Source organism: Triticum aestivum, chromosome 5B (genome assembly GCF_018294505.1).
Source record: "Triticum aestivum cultivar Chinese Spring chromosome 5B, IWGSC CS RefSeq v2.1, whole genome shotgun sequence".
Taxonomy (NCBI): Eukaryota; Viridiplantae; Streptophyta; class Magnoliopsida; order Poales; family Poaceae; genus Triticum; species Triticum aestivum.
Window position 1 is genome coordinate 671,276,055 of NC_057807.1, and position 25,611 is coordinate 671,301,665.

Below are 25,611 nucleotides of genomic sequence, written 5' to 3' on the forward strand. Positions count from 1 at the left end.
AAAGGATTTAGGTTGCAACAAAAAATAACAAGGATAACATGGGTACTGCAGGGGCCACGAACGAGGTGGCGACCCTGAAGGAGGCCGTGTCTGCGGCCGAACGCAATGCGGCCGCGGAACGGGCAGAGCGAGAAAAGCAGGAGGCGCGGGTGGCGGTGGTTCAGCAAGAGCTCCAGGCTCTCATGGAAAAGCATGAGAGTTTGGAGCGTGACTCAAAGACTCGAGAGTCCGAGCTTGCCTCGGCTCTCGAAAGTGCCAAGACTGCCAAGGCCGATGCCCATAAGTCCCTTCAGGAGATTGAGTTGGTGAGGAAGATAGCGGCGGGTAAGGCATTTTTCATGCAAAGCAAGCATGTGAATGTAAATTACGTGTTACTTACCCGAATTCGGAGCTCTCCAGGGGCGTTTGCAGATCTGCCTCGCAGCGTGTCTGATGCCGCCGCATTCTACCGAGCCGAGGAGGGGAGCTCAACGGAGAAGGTCTTCTGGTCTCAGTATGCTGAGGCCGGCCATCCGGTGCCCCCTAGCGACCAGCTGAAGCAGCTGGTCGAGCTCCACAAGGTGGCCGAGCAGGCCATGAAGGGCCTCATAGTCCGGCTGTGGCCTGGAGAGGCCATGCCTGGGAGCTACTTCGGTCTCGTGCGACGGTTGGTGGATGCGTGCCCCTGGGTGGAGGTTATCAAGCGCTCCGCCTGTATTGAAGGTGCTCGTCGGGCCCTTGCCCGCGCAAAGGTGCATTGGGGCAAGCTGGATGCGGAGAAGCTAATCACTGACGCGCCACCAGCGGGCAAGGAATATCGTACGCCCGAGATGTACTATAAGACTGTCCTGAAGGGTGCCCGCAAGATTGCGGATGAGTGCCCCAGGGATGTAATTATTGAGTAAATTCGCAATGTGTTATCCTGTGCGCTGAAAACTTTGTTCATATGCGCTAAGCAACGCTTGTTAATTTAAAATATTACCTTCTGTGCGGCCGTTTATTAAATCTGAGAGATGGCAAGTCGTCGGCTTCAGCCCCCATGCCACGAGTGCTGGGGTGTTCGGGATAAACTTGAGCACTCTTGTTCCCATTTTTGGGTCCATCTAGGGAGGCGCTCAACACAACGAACAAGGCAACCGGACTTATAGTGCTTGAACACTCTCACTTAGCCATAGAATTCTATAATTTTAAATTTCGGCGAAGCCCCTAGTATTCGGAAGACCGAATTCGGGGCGCTATCCACGCCTTCGTCGGACATTATCCGGAACTTCGCTCGAAGCGGCGTAGGTCTTTAAGGACCCGAAAGGACCTCTCGAACAGCGACCAGTCTCTCGCCTTATCATGACAGTCAGTTTTAGCTTTCTCCACTGAGGCGTTAACCCAGCTCAACCGGGGCGCAATCGCAGTGGTTCTCCCAGTGCTACCTTAGCCGATAGAACGGAACGTAAGGTGCCAAACATGGGAGCCGGGCAAACCCAACTATTGACCCAAGACATGATTCGGAGCCGATTCATATAATGCTATAAGTTCGGGGTGCCGCACTTGTGAAAGTGTTCGGACTTTATCACACCATAATGCGGGGAACATAATCCCCTGGTGTATTTGGCCGTACCAAAATGTACAGATGCAACATGTCGTAAATGAACATATATATATATATATATATATATATATATAAGGTAATGCAATTATGGGCAAAAAGTGCTGCATTTTATTCGAGAAGAGCTGCTATGAGTGCGGAATGATACAAATAGTGCGGAAAGCAAGGGATTGGACGAATTAAAGGCGTCTCCCTCCAGGGGTAGGCCGCGGAATGGTGTATTTAACAAATTTAATGCTCGTAATGGAGACCACCTGAGTGTTCGTCGCGGCCTTTGTCCCTCCCTGGCTGTTGCATCATGAGTTCGGCAGGTTCGCCGCCGGACAGAGTTCTGTATAAAAAAGAGAGAAATAAAAGATAAAAAGAGCGACACACTTGGGAGCCCCTGGTGTGGTCGAACCGCACTCTGGGTCTGTTGTGGTTGTGCCTCTCCCCCTATGCCCATGGTATCTCCAGGGCGTAATTATGTACGCGGAGAGTTTGTCTTACAATTGTGCGAGGGCTGGGGTTGAGGCCGCATTGCTACGCGTGCTCGGAACGTGCCAGGTGGTCTTGGTTGATGTTGCTCCGGGCGCGTTTGGCCGTGTCCGGTCGTTTAACGGCCGGACTCGAAAATTGCCTTAAAAGGCTGCTCTGTACTTCTGCCGCGAGAGCCGCTGTATGTTCCTCCGTTCGGAGGGAGCGTTCCGTGTTTCCATTGACCGTGATGACTCCACGAGGGCCTGGCATCTTGAGCTTAAGGTATGCATAATGCGGCACCGCGTTGAATTTTGCGAACGCGGTTCGTCCGAGCAGAGCGTGATAGCCACTGCGGAACGGGACTATGTCGAAGATTAACTCCTCGCTTCGGAAATTATCCGGGGATCCGAAGACCACTTCCAGTGTGACTGAGCCTGTACAACTGGCCTCGACACCTGGTATGACGCCTTTGAAGGTTGTCTTTGTAGGTTTAATCCTTGAAGGGTCTATGCCCATCTTGCGCACTGTATCCTGATAAAGCAGGTTCAGGCTACTGCCGCCGTCCATCAGGACTCTCGTGAGGTGAAATCCATCGACGATTGGGTCTAAAACCAATGCGGCGAATCCGCCATGGCGGATACTGGTCGGATGGTCTCTTCGATCGAAAGTGATCGGGCAAGAGGACCATGGGTTGAATTTTGGGGCGACTGGCTCCATCGCGTATACGTCCCTTAGTGCACGCTTCCGCTCCCTCTTGGGTATATGCGTTGCGTATATCATGTTTACCGTCCGAACTTGAGGGGGGAATCCCTTTTGTCCTCTGTTGTTCGGCGGCCGGGTCTCTTCCTCGTCATCGCTGTGTAGCCCCTTGTCATTGTTTTCGGCGATTAATTTGCCTGCCTGCTTGAATACCCAACAATCTCTGTTGGTGTGGTTAGCTGGCTTTTCGGGGGTTCCATGTATTTGACAGGAGCGGTCGAGTATTCGGTCCAAATTGGACGGGCCCGGAGTGGTTCTTTTGAATGGCTTCTTCCGTTGACCGGGCTTGGAGCCTCGGAATCCGGCGTTGACTGCCGTATCCTCATTGCTGTCGCCGTTAATGCGGCGTTTGTTTTTGTTTCGACGCGACCTGCCATTGCGGTCCTTGGTATCCGGACTGCCAGCGTTTTTGCTGAGGTTGTTGCTGCGAGCTAGCCAGCTATCCTCTCCCGCACAGAAGCGGGTCATGAGTGATGTGAGGGCTGCCATGGATTTCGGCTTTTCCTGTCCTAGGTGCCGGGCCAGCCACTCGTCGCGGATGTTATGTTTGAAGGCAGCGAGGGCCTCTGCATCCGGACAGTCGACGATTTGATTTTTCTTTGTTAAGAACCGTGTCCAGAATTGCCTGGCCGATTCGTCTGGCTGCTGGATTATGTGGCTTAGGTCATCTGCGTCCGGTGGTCGCACATACGTGCCCTGGAAGTTGTCGAGGAATGCGGCTTCCAGGTCTTCCCAGCATCCAATTGACTCTGCGGGCAGGCTGTTAAGCCAATGCCGAGCTGGTCCTTTAAGCTTGAGCGGGAGATATTTGATGGCGTGAAGATCGTCGCCGCGGGCCATATGTATATGGAGGAGATAATCCTCAATCCAAACCGCGGGGTCTGTTGTGCCATCGTAGGATTCGATATTAACGGGTTTAAACCCTTCAGGGATTTGATGATCCATTACTTCGTCAGTGAAGCATAGTGGGTGTGCGGCGCCTCTGTATTGAGCAATATCGCGACGTAGCTCGAGAGAGCGTTGTCTGCTGTGTTCGGCCCGGCCGGAGTAGTTGTATCCGGCGCGACGGTATTCGTCGTGGGTCTTGGGGCGCCCACGTGATCCATAGATAGATCTGGATTGTCTTGCCTTGTCCTCCAATATATCCCGCAAGTCCGGCGCGTTCCCCCGTGGCTTCATGCTTTTTGAGCGATGCCGGGGTACGGTTTTGGTGGAGGGCTTGCATGCCTCTCTGTCGCGGCCACGAGGTGGTCGGTCTGCCGTATTGTGCGCTGGTGATGCAGGTTTGTACGCTTCCTCCTCTAGTCGGGGGAGCAACTTGCGTTTTGGGTAACTTTTGGAGGGGCGTTCGAGTTCATACTCTTCGGCCGCGAGGACCTCGGTCCATCTGTCGGCCAGTAGGTCTTGATCAGCTTGAAGCTGTTGCTGCTTTTTCTTTAGGCTGTTTGCCGTGGCCATTAGCCTGCGTCTGAAACGCTCTTGTTCGACGGGATCCTCAGGCACGACGAATTCGTCGTCGTCGAGGCTTGCCTCGTCTCCGGAGGGAGGTAAGTAATTATCATCCTCGACCTCTTCGTCTGCCGCCCTCTCGTGAGGGCTTGCTTCTGCCTCCTCCTGCGCTGGATCGTGCTGGAGGGGGTTGTCTTCGGCACTTTCTGGGGTGTTATTATCTCCTGTGCCGGAATCTCTATTCTTGCTGTGGCGGGATTTAGAGCGGCGCCGCTGATGTCGGCGCTTGGGCTGTTTCTTTAAGGAATCGGCCTCCGTTGCTTCTTCGCCGTCCCCATCTTTTGGGGTGTCCACCATATATATGTCGTATGACGAGGTGGTCTTCCAGTGTCCTGTAGGCACTGGTTCTTGATAGTCTCCGGCATCGTCGTCCATACCGTCGATGTCTTCGGAGTCGTAGTCGAGTACGTCGGTTAGATCGTCGACGGTGGCTACGAAGTGGGTGGTGGGTGGGCCCTGAATTTCTTCGTCGTCCGCATCCCAACCATCCTGGCCGTAGTTCGGCCAGGGCTCTCCGGATAGCGAGAGATGCTTCAGCGAATTTAAGATATCGCCGAAGGGTGAGTGCTGAAAGATGTCCGCAGCGGTGAATTCCATGATCGGCGCCCAGTCGGATTCGACTGGCAGGGGCGCAGGAGGTTCGGAGTCCGGCAGAGAGTCCGGCACCTCGGAGTCATGAGCTTTATGCGGGACAAGGTAAGTGTTCGGCTCCATCGCCGTAGAAGTTGCAGCTCCCGAGGCGGTGTCCAGCCATCCGTCCTCGATCTGAGCGATCGGCTCCGGACTATGGGTCGGAGCGGATTCATGTGCGGCCTCCAAGGTGCTGTCCGGCGGCAGAGTTAGGTCGTGCCCATCGTGACAGCGCGGCACGCTCGGCTGTGGCTCAGATCCATCGAAGATCAAGTCCCCGCGGATATCGGCCGTGAAGTTTAGGCTTCCAAACCTGACCTGACGGCCAGGGGCGTAGCTTTCGATCTGCTCCAGATGGCCAAGTGAGTTGGCCCGCAGTGCGAAGCCGCCGAATACGAAGATCTGTCCGGGGAGAAAAGTCTCACCCAGGACTGCGTCGTTGTCGATTGAAGAGGCCATCAAGCCTATCGGTGACGACACAGAGGAACTCTCAATGAAAGCACCAATGTCGGTGTCAAAACCGGCGGATCTCGGGTAGGGGTCCCGAACTGTGCGTCTAGGCGGATGGTAACAGGAGACAAGGGACACGATGTTTTACCCAGGTTCGGGCCCTCTTGATGGAGGTAAAACCCTACGTCCTACTTGACTGATATTGATATTGTGGATGTTTACAAGAGTGGATCTACCACGAGATCAAGGAGGCTAAACCCTAGAAGCTAGCCTATGGTATGATTGTAATGGTTGTTGTTGTTGTCCTACGGACTAGAGCCATCCGGTTTATATAGACACCGGAGAGGGCTAGGGTTACATAGAGTCGGTTACAATGGTAGGAGATCTACGTATCTGTATCGCCTAGCTTGCCTTCCACGCCAAGGAAAGTCCCATCTGGACACGGGACGAAGTCTTCAATCTTGTATCTTCATAGTCTTGGAGTCCGGTCGATGATGATAGTCCGGCCGATGATAGTTCGGCTGATGATGGTAGTCCGGCTATCCGGACACCCCCTAATCCAGGACTCCCTCAAAAGCACATGAAGAAACTCTATAAAGATGGACTTTTGTAATCACTTGGTTATGAATCATTTGATGCTTGCGAACCGTGCCTTTTGGGCAAGATGACTAAAACTCCGTTCTCCGGAACAATGGAACGAGCTACTGACTTGTTTGGAAATAATACATACCAATGTATGTGGTCCAATGAGTGTTGATGCTCGTGGCGGATATCGTTATTTTATCACCTTCACAGATGATTTGAGCAGATATGGGTATATCTACTTAATGAAACACAAGTCTGAAACATTTGAAAAGAATTTCAGAGTGAAGTGGAGAATCATCGTAACAAGAAAATAAAGTTTCTGCGGTCTAATCGTGCAGATGAATATTTGAGTTACGAGTTTGGCCTTCAGTTAAATTAATGTGGAATAGTTTCACAAACTCATGCCACCTAGAACACCACAGCGTAACGGTGTGTCCGAACGTCATAACCGCACTTTATTGGATATTGTGCGACCTATGATGTCTCTTATCGATTTACCACTACCGTTTTGGGGTTATGCATTAGAGACAGTTGCATTCACTTTAAATAGGGCACCATCAAAATCCGTTGAGACGATGCCTTATGAACTTTGGTTTGGCAAGAAACCAAAGTTGTCGTTTGTTAAAGTTTGGGGCTGCGATGCTTATGTGAAAAAATTTCAACCTGATAAGCTCGAACCTAAATCGGAGAAGTGCGTCTTCATAGAATACCCAAAGGAAACTGTTGGGTATACCTTCTATCACAGATCCAAAGGCAAGATATTCGTTGCTAAAATGGATCCTTTCTAGAGAAGGAGTTTCTCTCGAAAGAAGTGAGTGGGAGGAAAGTAGAGCTTGATAAGGTAATTGTACCTTCTCCCTTATTGGAAAGTAGTTCATCACAAGAACCGGTTCCTGTGACAATTACACCAATCAGCGAGGAAGTTAATGATATTGATCATGAAACTTCAGAACAAGTTACTACCGAACCTCGTAGGTCAACCAGAGTAAGATCCGCACCAGAGTGGTACGGTAATCCTATTCTGGAAGTCATGTTACTTGACCATGACGAACCTACGAACTATAAGGAAGCGATGATGAGCCCAGATTCCGCGAAATGGCTTGAGGCCATAAAATCTGAGATAGGATCCATGTATGAGAACAAAGTATGGACTTTGGTTGACTTGTTCGATGATCAGCAAGCCATGTTAAATAAATGGATCTTCAAGAGGAAGACGGACACTGATAGTAGTGTTACTTTCTACAAAGCTCGACTTGTTGCGAAAGGTTTTGACAAGTTCAAGGTGTTGAATATGATGAGATTTTCTCACTCATAACGATGCTTAAGTCTGTCCGAATCATGTTAGCAATTGCCGCATTTTATGAAATTTGGCAAATGGATGTCAAAACTGCATTCTTGAATGGATTTCTGGAAGAAGAGTTGTATATGATGCAGCCGGAAGGTTTTGTCAATCCAAAAGGTGCTAACAAAGTGTGCAAGCTCCAGCGATCCATCAATGGACTGGTGCAAGCATCTCGGAGTTGGAATATACGCTTTGATGAGTTGATTAAAGCATATGGTGTTATACATACTTTTGGAAAGGCCTGTATTTACAAGAAAGTGAGTGGGAGCACTACAGCCTTTCTGATCAGTATATGTGAATGACATATTGTTGATCGAAAATGATGTAGAATTTTCTGAAAAGCATAAAGAAGTGTTTGAAAGGAGTTTTTCAAAGAAAGACCTCGGTGAAGCTGCTTACACATTGAGCATCAAGATCTATAGAGATAGATCAAGATGCTTGATAAGATTTTTCAATGAGTACATACCTTGACAAGATTTTGAAGTAGTTCAAAATGGAACAGTCAAAGAAAGAGTTCTTGCCTGAGATGCAAAGGTGTGAAGTTGAGTAAGACTCAAAACCCGACCATGGCAGAAAATAGAAAGAGAATGAAAAGTCATTCCCTATGCCTCAGTCATAGGTTCTATAAAGTATGCTATGCTGTGTACCAGACCTATTGTATACCTTGCTCTGAGTTTGGCAAAGGAATACAATTTTGATCTAAGAGTAGATCACTAGACAGCGGTCAAGAATATCCTTAGTGAGGACTAAGGAGATGTTTCTCGATTATGGAGGTGATAAAAAGAGCCCGTCGTAAAGAGTTACATCGGTGCAAGCTTTTACACCGATCCAGATGACTCTAAGTCTCAATCTGGATACATATTGAAAGTGGGAGCAATTAGCTAGAGTAGCTCCGTGCAGAGCATTGTAGACATAGAATATTTGCAAAATACATACGGCTCTGAATGTGACAGACTCATTGACTAAACTTCTCTCATGAGCAAAACATGATCATACCTTAGTACTCTTTGGGTGTTAATCACATAGCGATGTGAACTAGATTATTGACTCTAGTAAACCCTTTGGGTGTTGGTCACATGACGATGTGAACTATGGGTGTTAATCACATACAGATGTGAATATTGGTGTTGAATCACATGGTGATGTGAACTAGATTATTGACTCTAGTGCAAGTGGGAGACTGAAGGAAATATGCCCTAGAGGCAATAATAAAGTTATTATTTATTTCCTTATATCATGATAAATGTTTATTATTCATGCTAGAATTGTATTAACCGGAAACATAATACATGTGTGAATACATAGACAAACAGAGTGTCACTAGTATGCCTCTACTTGACTAGCTCATTAATCAAAGATGGTTATGTTTCCTAGCCATGGACAAAGAGTTGTCATTTGATTAACGGGGTCACATCATTAGGAGAATGATGTGATTGACTTGACCCATTCCGTTAGCTTAGCACTTGATCGTTTAGTATGTTGCTATTGCTTTCTTCATGACTTATACATGTTCCTATGAACTATGAGATTATGCAACTCCCGTTTACCGGAGGAACACTATGTGTGCTACCAAACGTCACAACATAACTGGGTGATTATAAAGGTGCTCTACAGGTGTCTCCGAAGGTACATGTTGGGTTGGCGTATTTCGAGATTAGGATTTGTCACTCCGATTGTCGGAGAGGTATCTCTGGGCCCTCTCGGTAATACACATCACTTAAGCCATGCAAGCATTGCAATTAATGAGTTAGTTGTGGATGATGTATTACTGAACGAGTAAAGAGACTTGCCGGTAACGAGATTGAACTAGGTATTGAGATACCGACGATCGAATCTCGGGCAAGTAACATACCGATGACAAAGGGAACAACGTATGTTGTTATGCGGTTTGACCGATAAAGATCTTCGTAGAATATGTAGGATCCAATATGAGCATCCAGGTTCCGCTATTGGTTATTGATCGGAAACGTGTATCGGTCATGTGTACATAGTTCTCGAACCCGTAGGGTCCGCATGCTTAAGGTTTCGATGACAGTTATATTATGAGTTTATGTGTTTTGATGTACCGAAGGAGTTCGGAGTCCCGGATGAGATCGGGGACATGACGAGGAGTCTCGAATTGGTCGAGACGTAAAGATCGATATATTGGACAACTACATTCGAACTTCGGAAAGGTTCCGAGTGATTCGGGTATTTTTCGGAGTACCGGAGAGTTACGGGAATTCGCCGGGGAGTATATGGGCCTTATTGGGCCATACGGGAATAGAGGAGAGAGGCCGAAAGGAAGGAGGCGTGCAGCCCCCCTCTGGTCCGAATTGGAAAACGGGTGCAGCCCCCTTTTCCTTCCTCCTCTCCCCCTCTTTCCTTCTCTCCTACTCCAACAAGGAAGGAGGAGTCCTACTCCCCCTGGTGGCCCTGGCGCCCTCCTCCTTGGCCGGCCGCCCTCCCCCTTGCTCCTTTATATACGGGGGCAGGGGGCACCTCTAGGCACAACAACAATTGATCGTTTGATCTTTTAGCCGTGTGCGGTGCCCCCCTCCACCATAGTCCACCTCGATAATACTGTAGCGGTCCTTAGGAGAAGCCCTGCGTTGGTAGAACATCATCATCGTCACCACGCCGTCGTGCTGACGAAACTCTCCCTCAACACTCGGCTGGATCGGAGTTCGAGGGACGTCATCGAGCTGAACGTGTGCTGAACTCGGAGGTGTCGTACGTTCGGTACTTGATCGGCAGGATTGTGAAGAAGTACGACTACATCAACCGCGTTGTGCTAACGCTTCCGCTTACGGTTTACAAGGGTATGTAGACAACACTCTCCCCTCTCGTTGCTATGCATCACCATGATCTTTCGTGTGCGTTGAAAATTTTAGAAATTACTACGTTCCCCAACATACTTATGCTCTTAAGAGTAGCCACTAGTGAAACCTATGGCCCCCGGGTCTATTCTCATCATATCAATCTCCATTACTTTATTACTTGCTTTGTTTTTACTTTGCCTTTTACTTTTCACGTTGCATCTCTATATCAAAAATACCAAAAATATTATTTATCATCTCTATCAGATCTAACCCTCGTAAGTGACCGTGAAGGGATTGACAACCCCTAATCGCGTTGGTTGCGAGTAGCTATCGTTTTGTGCAGGTACGAGGGACTTGTGCGTGATCTCCTACTGGATTGATACATTGGTTCTCAAAAACTAAGGGAAATACTTACGTTACTTTACTGCATCATCCTCTCCTCTTCGGGGAAATCCAACGCAGTGCTCAAGAGGTAGCAAGAAGAATTTCTGGCGCTGTTGCCGGGCAGTTTGCGCAAAAGTCAACCATACCAAGTACCCATCACAATCTCTATCTCTCGCATTACATCATTTGCCTCTCGTTTTCCTCTCCCCCACTTCACCCTTGCCGTTTTATTCGCCCTCTCTTTTTCATTCACCTTCTTTCCGTATGTATCTTTGTTTGTGTTTCCTTGTGCCTTCTATATGCTTGCATCTTTGCTTGCTAAAAATCTATTGATATGGATCCACTTAAAGTGTTCTACTTGGATCATCTTCGATCCTTATGCGCTCGTGCTGAAACTCCAACTAGACTAGTTGATGGGAAATCTTTAGATGAGCATGCTCATTTTGTGCGTCATCGTTTATTAGAAAAAGGGAGACTCTTACGGTATCATATAAATAGTTTGCTATACTATGCTTGGAATCTTTGTGAAATGTGTGATTTTACTTGTTGCTCTAAGAACCCTAAAAAACACCTTCCCTACCTATGTGAGTTCAATGATAATGAAATCTTATCTTCTTATGCAAAGGGTGTTTATAGTTACTGTTATATCGAAAAGAATTTGTCGTTTTTAAGGGTGCTCATGAAGTTGCTTCTTTGATTGAAAAGTATGATTTTACTCTCAACAAATCTGAAAATTCTGTCATACTTAAATATTGCAATGAAAACCTTGCTCATAATGTCTATGTCGAAGAATTTATTGAAAGAATGATTGTTGCTTTGTAAGAAAATAATGATATGCATGAATCTATAGATAATGATGATTCCGATGATTTGATTGGAATATCACTTGATGAACATGATGCTTGCTATTCTTGTGGCCACGAAGCCAATATTTATGAAGACGAATTTGCTATAGTTCCTTATGTTAAAAATGAGATCGTTACTATTGCACCCATGCTTCATAGCTCCCTCAACGAAAAGCATGATTTAAATGATTTTACTATAAATTCTCCTGATGTAAATTTTGCTAATAATATGCAAAACCCTAAGCTTGGGGATGCTAGTTTTGCTATGTCTACTACTTGTTGCAACGATCATGATTGGGGTGATTCTTTTTATGATCTTGAAAATTTATTTAATCCCCATGATGAATATGAGATTGATAATATTGTTTGCAATAATATTGAAAGTGGGTTTGGAAGAGTGTCAACTCTAGATCCCACATATTTGGAGAATATTCAATCTTATGAAATTTTTGATAAAACTGGGTTTGGAGAGGTCATGACTTTAGTTAATGTTAATCCCACTATTTCGGAAGAGTGTCAACTTTGTATGCATGTGGATCGTGTTGAAAATATTTTATGTGATAGCTATTTTGTTGAATTTGCTTATGATCCCACATGTAATTATTATGAGAGAGGAAAATATGGTCGTAGAAAATTTCATGATAATAAATTACCTCTCGTTATGTTGAGATTGCTATTGTTTCTTTCCGCCTCCTTGCATATGCTAGTTTTTGCTTGCCTTGATAATTTGTTTGCCTATAAGATGCCTATGCATAGTAAGTATGTTAGACTTAGATGTGTTTATCATGTGTTTTATGATGCTCTCTTTGTGCTTCAATTCTTGTCTTTCTTGTGAGCATCATTGAAATATCAATGCCTAGCTAGGGGCATTAAGCGATAGCGCTTGTTGGGAGGCAACCCAATTTTATTTTTTGTTTTTTGTTTTTGCTTCTGTTTAGGAATAAATAATCCATATAGCCTCTGTTTGGATGTGTATTTATGTTTTAATTAGTGTTTGTGCCGAGTAGAACCTATAGGATAACCTACGATGATAGTTGATTTGATTCTGCTGAATAACAGAAACTTTGCGCTCACGAGAAACAATTCAATAAATCACAGAAACGTGATTTTGCATTGATTCTTTTTGCTGCTAATCAATAGACAAATTTTCCAGTACTTCTTATTTTTGTAGAATTTTTAGAGTTCCATAAGTTTGCGTTAGTTACAGATTGCTACAGACTGTTCTGTTTTTGACAGATTCTGTTTTGCGTGTGTTGTTTGCTTATTTTGATGAATCTGTGGCTAGTAAAATAGTTTATAATCCATAGAGAAGTTGGAATACAGTAGGTTTAATACCAATATAAATAAAGAATAAGTTCATTACATTACCTTGAAGTAGCCTTTTGCTTTCCTTCTCTAACGGAGCTCACGAGATTTCTATTGAGTTTTGTGTTGTGAATTTTTCAAGTTTTGGGTGAATTCTTTTGATGGATTATGGAACAAGGAGTGGCAAGAGCCTAAGCTTGGGGATGCCATGGAACCCCCAAGATAATCCAAGGACACCAAAAAGTCAAAGCTTTGGGATGCCCCGGAAGGCATCCCCTCTTTCGTCTACTTCCATCGGTAATTTACTTGGAGCTATATTTTTATTCACCACATGTTATGTGTTTTGCTTGGAGCATCTTGTATTATTTGCGTCTTTGCTCGTTAGTTTACCACAAGCATCCTTGCTGTACACACCTTTTGAGAGAGCCATACACAAATTGGAATTTGCTAGAATACTCTTTATGCTTCACTTATATCTTTTGAGCTTGATAATTTTTGCTTTAGTACTTCACTTAGATCTTTAAGAGCATGGTGGTGGATTTGTTTTAAACAAACTATTGATCTCTCATGCTTCACTTAGATTATTTTGAGAGTCGTTAATAGCATGGTAATTTGCTTAATATTAATATACTTGGTATTCAGGATATGTGAAACTTTCTTTTGACTACGTTGAATACTAAGATAAGTTTGATGCTTGATAATTGTTTTGAGATATGGAGGTGATAGTATCAAGGTAATGCTAGTTGGGTGATTATGAATTTAAAGAATGCTTGTGTTGAAGTTTGTGATTCCCGTAGCATGCACGTATGGTGAACCGCTTTGTGATGAAGTTGGAGCACAATTTTATTTATTGATTGTCTTCCTTATGAGTGGCGGTCGGGGACGAGCGATGGTCTTTTCCTACCAATCTATCCCCCTAGGAGCATGCGCGTAGTGCTTTGGTTTTTGATGACTTCTAAATTTTTGCAACAAGTGCATGAGTTCTTTTGATTAATTTGTTGAGTCCATGGATTATACGCACCCTTTCACCCTTCCACCATTGCTAGCCTCTCTAATACCGTGCATTTTTCGCCGTTATCATAAACCCACCATATACCTTCCTCAAAACAGCCACCATACCTACCTATCATGGCATTTCCATAGCCATTCCGAGATATATTGCCATGCAACTTTCCACCGTTCCGTTCATATGACACACATTACTTTTGTCATATTGCTTTTTGCATGAACATGTAGTTGACATTGTATTTTTGGCAAGGCCACCTTCATAATTTTCATACATGTCGTTCTTGATTCATTGCATATCCCGGTACACCGCTGGAGGCATTCATATAGAGTCATATTTTGTTCTAAGCATCGAGTTGTAATTGTTGAGTTGTAAGAAAAATAAAGTGTGATGATCATTATTATTAGAGCATTGTCCCAGTGAGGAAAGGATGATGGAGACTATGATTCCCCCATAAGTCGGGATGAGACTCCGGACGAAATATATATAAAAAAAGAGGCCATAAAAAAAGAGAAAAGGCCCAAATAAAAAAATGAGAGAAAAAGAGAGAAGGGACAATGCTACTATCCTTTTACCACACTTGTGCTTCAAAGTAGCACCGTGATCTTCATGATAGAGAGTCTCATATGTTGTCACTTTCATATACTAGTGGGAATTTTTCATTATAGAACTTGGCTTGTATATTCCAATGATGGGATTCCTCAAAACTGCCCTAGGTCTTCGTGAGCAAGCAAGTTGGATGCACACCCACTTAGTTGCTTTTGTTGAGCTTTCATATATTTATAGCTCTAGTGCATCCGTTGCATGGCAATCCCTACTCACTCACATTGATATCTATTAATGGGCATCTCCATAGCCCGTTGATACGCCTAGTTGATGTGAGACTATCTTCTCCTTTTTGTCTTCTCCACAACCACCATTCTATTCCACATATAGTGCTACGTCCATGGCTCACGCTCATGTATTGCGTGAAAGTTGAAAGAGTTTTAGATTACTAAAGTATGAAACAATTGATTGGCTTGTCATCGGGGTTGTGCATAATTAAATACTTTGTGTGATGAAGATAGAGCAACAGCCATACTATATGATTTTGTAGGGATAACTTTCTTTAGCCATGCTATTTTGAGAAGACATGATTGCTTTGATTAGTATGCTTGAAGTATTATTACTTTTATGTCAATGTGAACTTTTGTCTTGAATATTTCGGATCTGAATATTCATACTACAATTAACAAGATTTACATTGAAATTATGCCAAAGTATCACTCCGCATCAAAAATTATTTTTTATCATTTACCTACTCGCGTACGAGCAGGAATTAAGCTTGGGGATGCCTGATACGTCTCCAACGTATCTATAATTTTTGATTGCTCCATGCTACTTTATCTACTGTTTTGGACTATATTGGGCTTTATTTTCCACTTTTATATTATTTTGGGGACTAACCTATTAACCGGAGGCCCAGCCCAGAATTGCTGTTTTTTGCCTATTTCAGTGTTTCGAAGAAACAGAATATCAAACGGAGTCCAAACGTAATGAAACCTTCGGGAACGTGATTTTCTCACCGAACGTGGTCCAGGAGACTTGGACCCTGCTCCAAGGAACAAAAGAGGCGGTCACGAGGGTGGGGGACGCGCCCTCCTCCCTGGGCGCGCCCCCCTACCTCGTGGGCCCCTGTTGCTCCACCGACATACTCCTTCCTCCTATATATACCTACGTACCCCCGACAGATCAAAGACGGAGCCAAAAACCTAATTCCACTGCCGCAACTTTCTGTATCCACGAGATCCCATCTTGGGGCCTGTTCCGGAGCTCCGCCGGAGGGGGCATCCACCACGGAGGGCTTCTACATCAACACCATAGCCTCTCTGATGAAGTGTGAGTAGTTTACCTCAGACCTACGGGTCCATAGTTAGTAGCTATATGGCTTCTTCTCTCTTTTTGGATCTCAATACAATGTTCTCCCCCTCTCTTGTGGAGATCTATTCGATGTAATCTTCTTTTTGCGTTGTGTTTGTTGAGACTGATGAATTGTGGGTTTATGATCCAGCTTATCTATGAATAATATTTGAATCTTCTCTGAATTCTTTTATGTATGATTGATTTATCTTTGCAAGTCTCTTCGAATTATCCGTTTGGTTTGGCCAACTAGATTGGTAGTTCTTGGAATGGGAGAAGTGCTTAGCTTTGGGTTCAATCTTGCGGTGTCCTTTCCCAGTGACAGAAGGGGCAGCAAGGCACATATTGTATTGTTGCCATCGAGGATAACAAGATGGGGGTTTTATCATATTGCATGAAGTTATACCTCTACATCATGTCATCTTGCTTAAGGCGTTACTCTGTTTTTAACTTAATACTCTAGATGCATGCTGGATAGCGGTCGATGAGTGGAGTAATAGTAGTAGATGCAGAACCGTTTCGATCTACTTGTCTCGGAAGTGATGCCTATATACATGATCATACCTAGATATACTCATAACTATGCTCAATTCTATCAATTGCTCAACAGTAATTTGTTCACCCACCGTAGAATACTTATGCTCTTGAGAGAAGCCACTAGTGAAACCTATGGCCCCCGGGTCTATTCTCATCATATCAATCTCCATTACTTTATTACTTGCTTTGTTTTTACTTTGCCTTTTACTTTTCACTTTGCATCTCTATATCAAAAATACCAAAAATATTATTTATCATCTCTATCAGATCTCACCCTCGTAAGTGACCGTGAAGGGATTGACAACCCCTAATCGCATTGGTTGTGAGTAGCTATCGTTTTGTGCAGGTACGAGGGACTTGTGTGTGATCTCCTACTGTATTGATACCTTGGTTCTCAAAAACTGAGGGAAATACTTACGCTACTTTACTTCATCATCCTCTCCTCTTCGGGGAAATCCAACGCAGTGCTCAAGAGGTAGCATGCAACTCCTGAATACCGGAGGAACACCTTATGTGCTATGAAACGTCACAACATAACTGGGTGATTATAAAGATGCTCTACAGGTGTCTCCGAAGGTGTTTGTTGGGTTGGCATAGATCAAGAATAGGATTTGTTACTCCGGGTATCTTAGAGGTATCTCTGGGCCCTCTCGGTAATGCTCATCACTATAAGACTTGTAAGCAATGTGACTACTGAGTTAGTTACGGGATGAAGCATTACGGAACGAGTAAAGAGACTTGCTGGTAACGAGATTGAACTAGGTATGATGATACCGACGATCGGATCTCGGGCAAGTAACACACCGATGACAAAGGGAACAACGTATGTCGTTATGCGGTTTGACCGATAAAGATCTAAGTAGAATATGTAGGATCCAATATGAGCATCTAGGTTTCGCTATTGGTTATTGATCGGAGATGTGTCTCAATCATGTCTACATAGTTCACGAACCTGTAGGGTCCACACGCTTAACGTTCAATGACGATTTGTATTATGAGTTATGTGTTTTTGATGACCGAAGTTTGTTCGGAGTCCCGGATGAGATCACGGACATGACGAAGAGTCTCGAAATGGTCGAGACATAAATATTGATATATTGGATGGTTACATTCGGACACCGGAAATGTTTCGGAATGGTTCACACATTTTTCGGAGTACCGAGAGGTTACCGGAACCCCCCGGGGATTAATGGGCTTTAGTGGCAGAGAGGAGATAGTAGCCAGGTGGAGGCGCTCGCCCCCCCCCCCCCCCCCCCCCCGCCCGGCCCAAAGCGAATTTGACTAGGGAAGGGGGCGCCCCCCCCCCCCTTTCCTCTTTCTCCTCCACCTCTTTCCCTCTCTTCCTTCTTGGAATAGGAAGGGGACTCCAACTAGGATTGGGAATCCTAGTTGGACTCCCCCTATAGGCACGCCCCTCCTTGGTCGGCCTCCTACTCCTCCCTCCTTTTTATACGGGGGCAGCGGGCACCCCAAAGCACAACAGTTGTTCTCTTAGCCGTATGCGATGCCCCCCTCCACAGTTTAACACCTCGGTCATATCATCGTAGTGCTTAGGCGAAGCCCTGCGCCGGTAACATCATCAACACCATTGCCACGTTGTCGTGCTGACGGAACTCTCCCTCGTCCTCAACTGGATCAAGAGCACGAGGGACATCTCCGAGCTTAACGTGTGCTGAACGCGGAGGTGTCCTACGTTCGGTACTTGGATCAGTTGGATTATGAAGACGTTTGACTACATCAACCGTGTTACTAAATGCTTCCGCTTTCGTTCTACGACGGTACGTGGACACATTCTCCCGTCTCGTTGCTATGCATCTCCAAGATAGATCTTGCGTGATCATAGGAATTTTTTTGAAATTACTGCGTTCCCCAACACGACCGAGCAGACCCCTCAAAGCGTTCCTTTATATGGGTCCGCTTTGAGGGGTCTGCTCGGCAGTCGTTCGCACCGGCCCGTAAATCAGTAATTTGCATTTTAATTTCGGGCATGAAAACACATTTCTTTGCTTCTTTATTTCTTCAAGGGCATTGGATACATAATAGTTGACCAAATCTTTTATAGAATAGCAAGACCAAAGAAAGAAAGAACGACAATTAGGCATTTTAGAAGATATCCAACTTCCATAACTGCTCCCACTAGTTGGACCAACATCTTCTCCATGCCTTCATTGTTGATCTGTGGATTCTTGATCTTGCATTCTTCATTCTTCTTTTTTGATTCTAAAGAAGTAGACGTTGCTTCCCCTCTAGTTTCTTCTCTAAATGCACATGCAGCCGCATCATTAGCCTCAGTTCTACCAACGAGTGCACGAACATCTATTAAGTTTTTCCCTATCAATAAATCGATGTATTATTCTTCCCAATACCAAAATGAGCATCCACCTTCCTACACACATGACCATCTCAATAAGATACCGAAATATAACCGAATAGGTTGACAAAGCCGAATGAAAACAAGAACATTCCCCGCCGTTTTCGCATTTGAAGAATACTCGTCCGGGGTGTTGCGGCGTGCTAGATGTTAGCCGCAGCACTGTCTGTGTGCAGTCGTCGCACTGTATGAGCGGCATTAGCGAGCCGCTGCGCGAGCACCGAGCCCGGGTGACAGACGGCTGAGTCCTTGCCGGTAAACTAACGATGGTGGCTAGAGGACGAAGCAGTTCCTGTCTGCGGTGTTGGGGCTTTGCCGGGGCTGTGCAGGGTGCTCCCCGACCAATCCATCGCTTGGCGGAGCCACCGATGGCCAGAAACGCCAAATCAGGCGGCCACGACAAACAGCCGCCGATCTGCAACTTTCCGCCCGGCCGAGGAGGAGGAAGTGGTGGAGGACAATCTCGGGAGTGTGGCGGCTCGCCGGCACGATCCCGACTGCTGGTATGGCCGGAATCGTAGGCGGCGGCCCGGTGGCGGTGGGTGAAGAAAAGCACTGGCTGAAATGCCCCCCCCTCCCCGCCACCGCCAACCGCTCCTGCTATATATAGGGCACCGACAGGGCGAGGGGCAGAACTTGCGTTTTCGCGGGTTGGGTTGGGAATTTTGCCGCGCCCCGCAAAAAATATTTACGGGTCCGACGCGTTTGTGGGGTCTGATCGGGCAGCTTTTTTGCGCGGACCTGTGTGTTGGTTGTTATTTTGCGGGTCGGGGCATTATACAGGGTCTGCTAGAGATGCTCATACAACCATTGGTCTGGCCCGACTATAAATAAGAAAGGACGAGGTTGTGTTGCGTCGGCTGTAGCGCAGCGGTGGGAGCTTCACAGGCCCAATCTGGGCCCGGCTAGGCAGTTGGCCTGGTGTCCTCCTCCTCCTGTATCCGATCTGCTACCGCCTGAGCCGGTGGAGGTTGTGCAACCCCATGCGGCTGCGGTACTGTCGGCCCCTGTCTATGGTTGCTTCGGTTAGGTCCGGCCGGCCTCGCAGCATTTGCCATGGTGAACTGAGACATCGGTGGTGTCCTGAAGACTGTGATAGCTCATGTTAGTGGGTGGCAAGCGTGGTGGAGCCGACGGTTGGTCCTGGGTTGTGGGTGTGAGGAGTCAGGAGAAATTTATGTCCGGTCTTGCCGACACCAACGCGGTTAAGCCTGTGGCGCTGCCATCCTTCTTGAAGGGTGTCGGGTGTACCTCCCCCCAACTGCCCTCCATGTGCCGGAAGAAATCCTAGGATCTGCCCGGGCAGCAGCGTCGTCGTCGCGCAATCCTTCTTCAAGGTGTTGTTCAGTATGCGGCAATTCGGCGGCATAATTAAGAGTGTGGTGGAAGTCTCCGGAGGGCGTAGCGGTTGCAGGATACCTTCGCTTTCGTGGATCCCATGTTGTTGGCATTCTTTCTCTTGTTTTTCTTTTGGACATGATTGTGTTGTTTGCCTCAACAATGATTAAACAGTTGTATCGGATGGTTCTCATTCACTTTGAAAATAAGAACAGATACAACCACGTCAGCACACACACATCTTATAGCATCATATCTAATGGCTATAAAAAATGAATGAGACCAAATTATATCTCATCTAGATGAGTTCTAGCAAAACTATATTAATATAACGAGGTGAAAGCATATTTTCGAGAATAAGAAAGGACGAGTCAGGGTGAAGAGGCTTATCATATCTTCTCCCAACAATTAACTATACCTCTTATCTAATTATCTCCAGAGTCCAGAGCTCCATCGATCACCTCACCGCTCACCGGCAATATTTGTCCAAGCTCAACTCACGTGTATGTGTGTGAGAGAGACGGTTGAAGACCTGGTGACACAGCCACAGACATACTCGACACACGGGTGGTGTGAGGTTAAACACTGGTTTCACTTCCCCCCGTCTCCACTTGTTCCTCCGAGGATCTTGGCCGAGCTCTCCCAGCTTATTGCCATGCATGCTCTGGCGATGGACGATTGAACGCATGCCGTCCGGCCCCGAACCAGCTGGAGGCCACCACCGCGCGGGTGCAGGCGTGCGCGTCTCCGGTCAGACGCCAGCCACAGCCGCGCGCGGCGCCACCGTGAGTGAGCGATGAGATGAGGTTGCCGGGAATGTCGCGGGGCGGCCACGGCGGGGCAGATGATGACGTGCAGCCCTACCGGCCGCTGAAGGCGACGTCGGAGGGGGTGTGGCAGGGCGACAACCCGCTGCACTTCTCGCTGCCGCTCCTCATCCTCCAGATCTGCCTCGTCCACGCCGTCACCCGCGGCCTCGCCTCCGGCCTCCGCCCGCTCCGTCAGCCGCGCGTCATCGCCGAGATCATCGTAAGTTCATTCCTCATCGTCCCTAGCTAGCTCGCCGTCGTTTGAGTTATTGTTCCGCACGCTTAATAAGTCACAATGTCACCTCGTCTATTTTTATTTTTGCACGATCTAATTAGTCCATGAACATTATAACACTACCAGGAAAATAGTTTCCTGACGGTAATCAGTATTTTCTTGTGGGTTTTTGGCCGTCGGGAAAAGTGCAGTTTCAGGTAGTATAATTTGGTTAAGAAAAGCATTTTTTTAATAAAAAGCTTGATGTTAGATTTTTTAAAAGGAGAATTACCCCCGATCTCTGCATCTGGACGATGCATGCAACTATTTTGTTAATTATTCACGAAGACCTTACAAAATAGTACATCAGATAGTCTGAAGCCACCATCCTAGCAACAATTGTCGCTACTCCTATCCACCTGATAAAGGGGTGCCGATAGTGGCGGAGGTAGAGGGTGGACAGGGTGGGCCACGGCCCACCCTGGGATTTTTTGAATAGCTTTATAGCATAGGAAAAAAGGTAAAAAATATTAAGAAAAAATTATTTTATATGAACAGTTCTATTGTTGGCCCACACTGACCCATTGGGCTAGATCCGCTACTGGGTGCCGATAGTCCGAACCTAATACCAAACAGACATCGCACAAACGCCTAACATCTAAAGGCAGAGGCTGCAACCTAGCCACATACTGGGTTTGGGGCACAAGCTGCTCCGACGCACTCTCTGTGTCGTCGCCGCCATCTTCCATCAATCCATCTTCAGAGCAGAAAGTAATGCATCGACTTCGCCGGATCTCTCTGCCATCGACGCCACCATGACGCCAGACAACACCATCCTCCTGCGCGAGTCCATCTCCGCGCATCGGATGCCGAGTCTCCACAGCGCCATGCCGTCGAGATCCGCCGCTATCAATGTGTGAGATGAAGCACCGCTCTACTAAAGAATCCGTCCTCTGGTCCCTTGATCATGTGTGTACCTTCAAGAATGACGCCACAAGGAGGGAACGACACCAGGGAGCCGCCGTCATCCGATCATCCGATCTAGGATTTCCCCGGAGGTAGTTGAGAGTGTCCTTGAACTTCTCCACGACGATGCCTTCAAGAAGGAAACGACGCAATAGCGCCACCATCGTCGGCCTTGTCAGTAGCCGAAAGCAAGTTTTCACCCAAATCTGTTCGAAGGAATCCAACTCTCGTGCACGGGCCGCCGCCACCACCAACACCACCAGGCCGAGCACACGCCGCCGCCGGCACTTCCACGGTGCCTAGAGGCTGCGAGACTCGCCGCCACCATGCCTGACAGGCAGCCACGGCCGAGCCCGAGCCACCCAGATCCAGTCTTGGGTCAAGAGCCCCAGGCCCCAACCGTTGTGTAGGCGGCACCACCAGACAGGGACAGGCCCTCCACCCCGCCGCAGAGCGAGCCGCCGCCGAACTTCGAAACGCCGCGCCACCAAGCCCATCGGGAGCGACTGCGCCGCCGCGAGGAAGACGGGAGAGCCGCGCCGGAGGAGAAGTCCCGCCGCTGCCGGCACTGCCCGGGCTTTGCCTGGCAGTGGCCCTCGGCGGCGATGAGGTGGAAAGGAGGATGGAGGAGGGCCGGCAGCGGGGGCGGCTAGGGTTCCCTCGTGTCGCCTCCAAGAGGGACGCGGGGGACTGGACGGGAGTTGACGACGATAACTAGTCAGTAAGTTTGATGTTAGATAGCTTGAATTAATGATCATTTGCAGCTCCGTGGGAATTCGTCCATCAAATCTTGCTAGTCAGAGGGTCATTATTAGTTACTATATTAAGTAACTAACTATCTTCTGAGTAGCACTTTGAACAGTATTCGTTGCGAAGGAATACTCTGCACAGTCGTGTTCCTTTTTCCCTCTGTGCTAGTTTTTGTGCACAGGTGGAAATTCAGAAACAAACTTCACTTGTATGCGTAAGTGTGAAAACAGAGTGTGCCCATCTGTCCGATCACTGTTAATTTCATTGTGGTAAATATGTTACTTCAGCAGCGATATGAGTTTTTTGTTAAGCTGGTTCTTTTGGGGATATTCAAAATGGTCAGATTTTTCTCAGAGGGAATATACCCGGGTTTATAGCTAGAAAGAACTCCCCTTCCCGGCAGTTTGTACTTTTGTCTTTGCCTAATTTCGGGATGCGGGTAATTTAATTTATTTCAACTATGCTTCCTAAGGCTGGTCACAGGAGGGAGGAACTTAGGAGTAATATCACACACTTCAATATAACTTTGCTTATGTGGCACGTATTTAGTAAAGAGAGAGGTGCTTGTGGTAACTAGCTAAGTTACCAGAACATCACACACTCCAAGAAACAATGAGTCTATAACCTAATAAATACATCGTTGCATGACACTACATAGATGTTCCTACCCACTATGAAGGTAGTAACATAATCTAGGGAAGTGTGTAAGTTACTAGCTTATATTCTTGCCCATTGTGACTAGCCTAATGTTGTTACACCTCCATTCGGTTGAGGTATTTAATTTTGAATTTGATTCACGATTTTGTTAGACCAACGACTTTTCAAACCAATTAGCAGCAACCGGTCTATAAAATATATCAATCCCACGCACCCCACTCATCACCTAAAAAAAGAAGCATCACCATGTGATATTGAAGCACCAATATAGTATATGCAGCCATCGACGCAGAAATTTTCCTATGTAAATATGGGTTAAATAGCTCATAACATAGAATCACACCGTGAAAGACCCGCCAAAACATCACAGTTATATAAATAAAAATAGAACACACTCCATCATCTCCTCCACTCGCCAAACTAAATATTCCTTCAATTCCAAAATATATGATGTATTATTTTTTGGAAAATCAATTCTTTTATCTTGACCAAGTTCAAAGGTAAAAATATCGACATCCACAGTATTAATAAAAAAATGAAAAATCATAAGATGATGAAATCTAATGATAACCAATTTGATATTACGGATTTTTATATACTTCTCGACAAATTTTAATCAAAACTTAAAAAGGTTTGACTTTTCAAAAACTATACACTTATATTTCCAACAGAGTGAGTAAAAAATTATGAAAACCAAACAACACTGGCGGCAATAAGCAAAGCGCGTCAAACCCTTCGCATAGCAAAGCGCGTCAAACCTTCTAGTATATATACTACTCCTACTAGTAATTGTACTACCAGAAAAGGGCTATAGATGGATGGACACTAATGACGCACCTGTCAAGTGGTGCGCCATTAGTATATACTAATGTTCTGGTGCGCCATTAGTGTGGAAGACACTAATGGCCCACCAGGAACAAGGTGCGCCACTAGTAAAAAAAATTAATTTTTCCAAACATTCTAATGGCTCCATCGTGGCACAGTGCGCCATTACTAGTGTAAATTAGTAATGGCGCACTGTTCCACGGTGCCCATTAGAATATATATTTTTTTTATTTTTTTGCAAAACTTCTAATGGCGCACCAGAAACAGGTGCGCCATTAGTAACCAGGGTCGACCCCTCGGCCCGCACCCTCCCCCACCCAAGCGTCGCCCGCCGACCCCCGCCACCCCTCCCCACCTCCATCCGCCGCCGACGTCCCACCGCACCCTCCCCCGCTCCACCGGCTGCCGCCGCCGACCCTCGGCCCGCACCCTCCCCCACTCCACCGTCGCCGCCGACCCCCCGCACCCTCCCCCCATCCACCGCCGCCGACGTCCCACCGCACCCTCCCCGCTCCACCGGCCGCCGCCGCCGACCCTCGGCCCGCACCCTCACCCACTCAAACGCCGCCGACGACCCACCCGCACCCTCCCCCACTCCACCGCCGACGACGTCCCACCGCACCCTACCCCGCTCCACCAGCCGCCGCCGCCGACCCCTGGCCCGCACCCTCCCCCACTCCACCGCCGCCGACGACCACCCGCACCCTCCCCCACTCCACCACCACCGACGTCCCACCGCACCCTCCCCCGCTCCACCGGCCACCACCGACGACGACCACCCGCCCTCTCCCCCGCACCCTCCCCGGCCCGCTCCACCGTCACAAATGAATGCAACTAAAATTGCTAAAAAAACAAATTCGATTATATTTTCAAATAACAAATTTGATGATATTTTGAAATAATAAATTTGATGATATTTTTTCATATTCATAAAAATTTTCAAATAACAAATTTGATGATATTTTTTATAAAATTATTACTATTTTTATAAAAAAAAACTGTTGTGATTTAAACAAGTTTGAACATATTTAAACACAAATAAATATCAAACAACATTTTAAATGCATAAATACAAAAAATGGGAAGCCTGGGAATCGAACACAAGACCTCCTAGTGAGTGTGCTGCGTGCTGACCAGTCGGGCTAGTGGGCAGGTTGTGATGGAGTTGGGGTTATGTGGAATATAACCTGACCTGTCGGGCTAGATTAAAACAAAATTCTAATGGCACACCGAGGGGAGGTGCACCATTAGAATAGTCGTACTTATGGCGCACTAGTGGTAGGTGCGCCATTAGAACCCTCCCCCCCCTCCATCTACTGCCCTCGCACTATGGCCTCCCTCCCTCCCTCGCCAGATTCCCCTTGATCGACCACAACCGTACGCCGCCGCCGCAGCCGCCCACGCACCCCCGCCGTCCACAGCCTCCGTCCGCCGCAGCCGCCCACGAGCCGCCGCCGTCCGCCGCCTCCGTCCGCTGCAGCCGCCCACGCGCCCCCCGCCTCCCTCTCCCTTCCTCCCCCTCGAGCGTCGCCTCCCCCCGAGCCCCGCCTCCCCCGCGAGCGCCGCCCCCTCCGTCCCCTCCATCTCCTCG

The 25,611-nt window shown here is 47.0% G+C and overlaps 1 pseudogene; it reads left to right on the forward strand.

The window, feature by feature from the left end:
* The first annotated feature begins 20,615 nt into the window (after positions 1 to 20,615).
* The window catches only part of LOC123115233 (cation/H(+) antiporter 19-like), a 44,335-nt pseudogene continuing 39,339 nt past the window's right edge, over positions 20,616 to 25,611 (forward strand).